Genomic DNA, 7,920 nt, shown 5'->3' with positions numbered 1-7,920 from the left:
CATTTCAACAATATATGAAATCAAATTTTAGATCGGACATACACAACTTTCACTATTTAATGTTTCTCCTGGCAAGATTATTGGATACAACTTATACTCTACATTTTGAAGAGAGTAACCATCTTCCGAGCAGAGACAGCAGAACTCAAATTTGCCAAGAGGCACAATTTCCTTTTCAATCTCAGATTTTACAATTTTCACGCCACCAAAGCCCTGCTGGGACTGGGCTCTCGGGGGTCCTGAGCAAGGGGGAGCCTGGAAGCTGGAGCGGGCTGGTGTGGGGGAGTCGGGCCCTGGGGCCTGGCGTCAGCCTGTGAGGAACCCACATCTGGAGAGACGTGGGGCAGCCCCAGCCTTGGACACAGGCCAGGCTGCCATGGAGCCACGGTCAGGAGGGCCGCTCACTAGTCTCCTGGCAGCGTCAGGGACAGACTGCGAAGCAGGGCTCCTTGGCAGCACGGCCCTCCAGCTGGGGGTGTTGCCTGTCCCCAGCTGCACCTGTGACGGGTAGGTGAAGCTAGAGACCTACAATCACAAAATCCTTTCCATTACCAAAGCTTCCAAAACTGAAAGTCATCTTCCAATCTCATCTGATGGCAACGCTGCTCCTGAACCACCAAGGTGAGTTTCCTGCGCTCTTGCCAGGAAATATTGATATGCCCCGGCCAGGTCATACATGCACGCACGCTTTCTAGATTCAAGAAAGTCCTGGATGCGTCAGGAGCTAACGGACACTGGACATCCAGTGTCCTCTTCGGAAGACTGTAGTCAAGTCCATTCATTTATTGACTCATTCATTCATTCATTCACGAAAGACTGTTTATGCAGCAGTTCTCAAAGTGTGGTCTGCGGATCCTGGGGGTCCCTGAGGCCCTTTCAGAGGGTCCACATGCGACTATTGGTACAGTTATGCTGTCCTCATCTACCTTCCTTGTGACACTGGCCCCCACGGGCACGGGTACAACTGCCAGAAGGGCCCAGGCAATGGTGCTAACAGCTGGGGTGCCCTTGTCACCTTGGGAGGCAGAGTCAAGGAGACTGCGCTGGACCCCCTGTTCTCCTCGGGTTGGCCCCTTAGTCTCCATCCCCCAGATTCTGTCCTCTGCTCTCTCTTCCATTTCCGACCTCCCCTTACACTTTCCTGTGTCTACCCTGGACCAACGCCCTCCCCCAAATACCGGCTTTATTAGGGATGCCTGGACACCCTGCCTCAGCGAGTCCCTCCCTGGGCGACTGAGGATGAGAAGGGTCACGGAGCGAGGAGCCAGAATCCCTCTAACCTCTGACCTCTCTCCTTCCTTTTAAGCACGTTCCCTACCCCCACCACGCCCCCAGCCTCCCCCTACCCCTTCCGCTTAATAGAAAAGTAGCTCAGGCATTTAAAGTGCGGTCGGAAAGCTTAGGGGACCCAAGAGACCGAATCTCTTGAAGGCGCGCGCTTCAGACACGCAGGGGGACTTTCTAGCCAGGAAGGGGCCTCGGCGTGCGGACCCGGACAGCTGGCCTGGCTGGGGACCCCTCCGGACCCGCTCCCCTCCCCAGCGCCCACGCGGGGGGGTGCTCCCCCTACACGGGGAAAGCAAGGAGTCGCCCCCCCCCAAAGACTTTAATTTTAAAAGGGGCAGTGAGAGCTTCTGGACCAACACAGCTGCTTAGCGCGAGGATGTCCTGGGCCAGGACTAGGTGATTCAGCCCGGGGCTCAGGCCGCGCAGATGCGCGAGGGTCGCGGCAGCCAGAATCTCAGGGTCCCCGCGGAGAGCCCTGCCCGGGGCGTTCTGGTGCGAGGGGGCGAGAAACGCAGTTTCAGACCGTGACCCCCTCCCCCGCCCAGGACACCCTTTCACTAGGCCCGGAGAGGCGGCTTTGAAGTCGGGGCTGGGCCCCGCCCGCGCGCGCGGACCGCGTCCCCACCGAGCCCCGCTTTGTCGCTGAGCGCTCACTGAGCGGTGCAGCGGACCGCGGCGGGCGGCGGGCGGCCTCTGATCTGTGAGCCGCGGAGAGCTCAGCGGCCCCGGACAACGCGCCCCGCTCGCCCTCCCCGGGGTTGCGCCTCCCGCGGGCGCTCGGGAGTAGGGGGCACAGGCTTGCACCTCGGAGGAGAAGCCCGCCCCCCGGGAGTCCGTCCCATAGATCAGGGCTGTGTGCTTCCGGGGCCCTTGTTGTCCAACCAAGAGTCCCGATGGGGCCGAGGTCCCCTCCTCGCCAGCCGCCAAAGAAGACCGAGCAAAGCAGGGGCGCGCCCCAGGGGCCTGCTCACAGCCAGGGGGCACGGGTGCAGACCTTCCCCGCCTCCCCCGCTGGGCGGGCGCCGGACCACAGCGCCCCCTCCCTCCCTCTTGGGGCACCGCAAGGCACCCGGCAAGACACGAGGAATCACTCCTAAAACCACGCTTCCCGGGATTCGCTGATGACTCAGACGCGCAGGGGAGAGGGAGGAACCTGCCTCGGGACGCCCCCCGCCAGGGGACTGGCCCTCGAGGCTCCCCGAGGGACGACCTGGTTCCACCCGCCGCAGCGGCGAAGGGGGAGGAGAGTTCGGGGAGGAGTCGAGGAGCCTCGCCGACTGAGGCAGGAAGGAAAAGGTCGGGTCAGACCCGAGCGAGCAAAGGCCAGTGCCCCCCACCCCACGGGCACACGGGCCGCTCCCGCCGCGCGCGTCCTGCCAGGCCGGGGCCCAGGGAAACACAGCGGGGCTGCTCCGCCTCCGGCGCGGAGACCACGGCCCGGGCGGGGAGCCCGCGTTCGCGCTCGGCTGGGACGCCTCCAGGCCGCTCCCGGGAGCCACGGGGACGGTGGCCCCCTCTCCCGCCCCGCAGATAGGAACGGACCCTCGCGTGGTGCCCGGGAGTGAGCCTCCCTCTTTCCAGACCCGAGCAAGGCCCGTGCCGCCCCCACCAGCCCAGAGCCAGGAACGCGAGGCGCCTCGGTGCCCGGACCCGCGCAGCGAGCACCGCCGCTCTCTTTGCTCTCCATGTCGTGTTTTCTAGTTGTTTCCGCTGCGGAGCGGACATTCTCGCCAGCAGGAAGGCTGGGACCTGCATTCGGCCCATCGGCCCAGGCGGACACGCGCCTCTTTGGCGATCTCGATCCAAAAGCCATTCTGGCCGCCGACTGCGGAGCGAGGCTTCCCGCCGACCGAGCCTGGGCGCCACGCCCGCCGTCCTGGCTGAGCTTGCCGCGGTGCCTTTGCGCGAGGGCCGGCTGAAGTGCCATCTGCAAATAAGACAGAAAACCTAAGCGCCCAAAAGTGTGTTTGTTTGGGGGAACCCGAACTTTGCCTTTGGGCGCCGTCTGCCACGCCTTGGCACCAACCTTCCGGTCGGCCAGCGGCCTCGGCCCCCTCCCAGGCGGGGAGCCCTCACCCCCTACCTACCCACCCCTGCCCCCAGCATCAGCAACCCCAAGGCTGCGCGCCGCCAAAGTTGGCCCCGGCAATGAGAGCGGGAGCTACAGTGGGCGGTTAATTAGAACAGCTCGCCTTTCTGGCTCGGAACGCGGGGAGGTGTAAATCCCGAGGAATTCGGGGCATTAGCTGTATCTGCGGGAATCCTGCGCCTACCCCTCTCTCTCTGCGCCGCGAAGGCTCCAGATGGCCCAGGGCCCTGAACTCTGCCACGTCCAGAGGCTGTTGTGTCTCAGGGGATTAAGTGAAACGAGACACACACAACCTGAAACTCCATCGCGCAGTGAAGCACAGAGGCTGTCTGCAAAGACGTGGGTTTTTAAAAGAACGATTAGGAAGGGAAGGGGTGGCTTTGGAGGAGAAAGGGCAACTCACCGCGTGCCTCAGCGCGAAAGTGTTGCTTTGCTGGGCTTTTCCTGAAGTGGGTGAGCCGGGCTGGGGTGGGGGAGCTGGAGGAGGCGCGGAGAATGAGTCTGGCCCTAATGACAGCGGCCCTAGCTGCCTGGGGAGGGTTGTGGGCTTCGTCAGCAGCCCCGAATGCAGTCAACAGGCAGGCACCACCCTGCGGGTGGCACCGGGGATTCTGGCCTGCGGTTCTCCGAGCTCATGACCAGCCTTTGTGCTCCTCCAAGGGCAGCGCTGGTCCACCCGCAGTTCTGTGCTTAGCCCTGGGATTGACAGGGCTGGGACAGAACTCCCTCCCCACACGATAGAGATAAGACTGTTTATCAACCAGATACTCATGCTAAAGGACCAACTTCGTCAAACTCAGTGGAATTGATCAAACACTTAATCTAGTACAGGGAATTCTAAATTTAATCCATAATTTAGTTTCACACTTTATAGTAAACCACGTATTTTAATATACAGGGTGTCCCAAAAATGTATACTCACACTTTGAAGAATTATAAAGGCAGTGCTTATTAAAATACATTCCATTTTCAAAATTGGGCTATCCACTGTTAAAGTATGCATATGTTTTTGGGGGACACCCTGTATTTCTATTTGATAAAGGAAAAAGTAAATCAATTCCATGACTAATTTAAACAGGTTATTTAAAAACATGTGTCCCCCACCTACGCAGTGCATAAAACAGGAGCCGCGCCCCAGCGAAGCGGCATTCCGTTATTAATTGGGGGTCATGATTTAGGTGTTTTCTCCCGAACTTGCCTAAAACTCTGGAACTCTCCAGCCACTCCAATCGTTTTGATAAAATACGGTAAAGCCGGTGTGCATGCGTTTACGGAGCCTGAGCCTCTGTGCTGACCTGTGTCTTGGGGGAGAAAGAACAGAGCCCTGGTGCTTAGAGAGGGGAAGCAGGTGTTGGGCGTTCCTTTTGAAAAGCTTGTTTTCCTTCCAAAGGTCAAAAGGAGGCTGGTGAACAGATACTAGAATTTCTTCCGTTGTTTATAAGTAATTGTAAGATTGGAGGGAGCTGCGGCCTTCCTTCAGACCCCTCATCCCCACAGGTTTTTGTTCTCGCTGGGTGTGCGAGGCATGAGCTGTACAAGCTGCTCTTCAAACCTCCCCCAAACCAGCTCTTCTATTTGCCTCTTGGTTGCTTAGAATATTTTCCTCTGGGTCCCTGCGGTTCTGAGGGGACATTTCCCTTGGGGAGAGGTGACAGGCGGGGGAGCCATCTGTATGACTCCCAGAGGACCCCCTCCAGCCTGGGCTCCCAGCCAATGCTATGGCTCACCTCCCAGGCAGGGGCCCAGCTTCCAGAGGGGGCCAGCTTTTCCTGGGATTAAGGACAGCGGTGACACAGTGTGAGGACACGAGAAAAAGGGTTCCCAGGACACAGGATGATTCCCAAGGACAGTCAGGATGTCTAAGGCAGGAGTTCCCAGCTGGGAAGCAACCCACGGAGGGCAGTGTGGGGCCAGGACGGAGTGAGTTGGAGAGTCTTCCTCACTGTCCTTAGAAGCTCTGTTTTCAGGAGAAGCAGGTTCTAGGTCTAGGAGGTTCTGCATGGAAGTCTCCGGCTCTGGAGACGAGCCGCCCTGTGTGCAGCTCCCTGCCCGCCCGGCCAGCACTGGGGCTGAGTGTCAAAAGGAGGTCTTTTCCCTGCGGCCTGGGCAGGAGCCTGTCTCCAGTGGGGGCCTCACCCACTTCGTGACCCCAGCACTGAGGGCACTGTGGCTGAGCACAAACCACTTCTGCTCTCGCCCTTGGGGCAGGGCCCAGACCAGCAAGGCCAATGCCCACCGCCCTCCTCAGCCAGGCAGCATGGGCTCGGACCCGCCTGGTTCTCTGTGGCTGTGGCCGCAGGGTGCCTCTGGCTGGGCCCCTGGGCGGCCTGGGACAGAACAGTCCTGAGACAAAGGCAGGTGCCCCCAGCCCACTTTTCAGGCACCACTGCTGCATTTAACCCCTCCCTTCCTGGGTTACTCTTAGCAGTCGCGGCCCCAGGCTGGGGCGCAGCGCTTCGCAAGGACCAGGGGCGGCTCTTGCTCCAGTTCAGGGCTCCACTTCTGGTTGTGCTGAGGTCAGGTGTCGCTCTCCCAAACTGTGGGGGATGTCTACAGGCCCAGTGCCAATGTCCCCAGGGCGAACCCGCTGTCATGGCAATGGTCCCCCACAGTGTCCCTCACCCACCTAGAGGAGTGTGGGAAGTGAGGGGCAGCAGAGCCTCCAGAAAAGTCACCCTCCTCCAGCCTAGTTTTAAGAAAAAGCGGGGAGGGGGCCTGGTTCCGCAGGCCAGGCACCCCGAGTATCCTGGAACCCCTGCCACCCTCAGGTTCCAGACGTTATTTGTGCACCACTGTCGTCAATGTCGTCAATGTTATAAATCCTCCTGTCTAGAAGCCTCTTCTGGCTCAGATAGCCTCTCCATCCCCACCCCCATCCCAGTCCGTGGAGACCCCTGGAAGGAAGCAGGGCTGTCCTCAGGAAGCCGCGCCCCCTCCCACCAGAGGAGAAGGGCTGGCGCCCCCCAGCTGGGCTTGCTTGGGGAGACACACATGTCCAGAGGTGGCCTGCCTGGTTGCACAGAGACCCAACCCTGAGTGCCTCAGCAGGTCTGGGTTGGAGAAAGGGGCACAGGCCAGCTGGGCCCAGGGCCACGAGGACCTGCTGCATTGCAGGTCCAGGAGCAGAGACTTGGAAAGGCAGGCTCCCCCAACCCCAGAAAAGCACACACAGCCAGGGCGGTGTCCCAGATCCAACAAGAGGCCAGGTTGGGCCTCCAGCTTGTTTTGGAAGCTTCTGGAAAAGCTTGAGATTTCTATGTAAGACAGGATCCTCTCTGCCCCTGTGCAAAACAACTTTGTGCAGCTTTGGCCCAAATCCCACAGCCTCCCTGCTGCCTGTTGGATGGTGCCCACTCTCAAGGCTGACTTTAATGTTTGGGTGGGCTCTGGGAAGTGCCCCTCCTTCCGTGCAGCCTGGAGACCCCCAAGTCCAGGTTTGCCAGGAGAGTGCGCTCGGTGAGTTGGGGTCTGGGTCACAGGAAGGAACACAGCAGGAGTCCCCACCTTGGGCTCATTTAATGCCGAGGCGCTCAGAAGCAACAGTGCCCAAGAAACGAAAGTATTTCTCAGGAGTCAGCCTAATTGGTTTTCAGGGGATGACTGAGAAATTAGCCTGGGCGCTTTGCAGAGATCCGAGAGCCCTGGGCTGTCCCTCCACGCCCCCTGCCTTCAGGAGACCCAAAGGGACTGGATGCTCCCAGAGCTGTAGGCATTTCCCCCAAACCATAACCATGTGTCAACACGGTGTTCCCACAAACCCCAGCAGCTCCATGTTCCTAGGGGCAGGCAGACTGTGGGGTTTCATTTTTTGAGACCCAGTCAATGTCCCTGGCAGGTGTGTGCTTAGCCAGGTAATTTGGTGATAACCCTTCCAAATGGGGGGAGGGGCGAGGAAGATTTGTGAGTCACCCCAAGGAAGTAGTGGCTTCCCCACCCTACTTGAATCTCACAGGGGACCCATGAGCTCCCCATCTGCCTCCAGAGCCTACCCAGCAACTACATGCCTCCACCCCTTTAATGGCCAGCTCAGGCCCTCCTTCTGCCCTCCATGCCCCTTCTCCTGGGGGCAGTTCCCACCGGAGCAGCTGCTGCACCTGGAGCCTGCAGTGGGCCAGTGGGTGAAAGGGGACAGGACCTGGGGGGGCACAGGAGCAGAGCTGAGCTGGGCTGGAGAAGGTCAGGGCCTGGCCATCACTCTGCCTGGAGGGCTGCTCCTGGCCTGGCAGCCCTTGGCAGGCAGTCCCTGACCCAGAGCCTTCTCCGCACTGGCATGGGCCTCCGCTGTTTGGCACCTGAAGCTGCCGCCTCTGCCCCTCCGCAGGCCAGTCCTAGGGCACCGGACCCCACCTCCTCTCCCCTCTTCCCTCTCCACCCCCCTTTCCACCAAGGGCACTTCTATTGTGCTGATGCTCCCATACTCTCAGAATTGCCCTTTTGGGTGTTTTCTCAAAGTTTGCAAATTTCCATAAAAATGCATTTTAAATGATGGACAGGTACTCCTGGGGTAACCAAGGGTGTTGGGGGTCAGGAGAGAGGAGCTTTCT

This window comes from Plecotus auritus (assembly GCF_963455305.1).
Source record: "Plecotus auritus genome assembly, chromosome: 4".
NCBI classification, from domain to species: Eukaryota; Metazoa; Chordata; class Mammalia; order Chiroptera; family Vespertilionidae; genus Plecotus; species Plecotus auritus.
Note: the sequence above shows the minus strand (reverse complement) of the source record.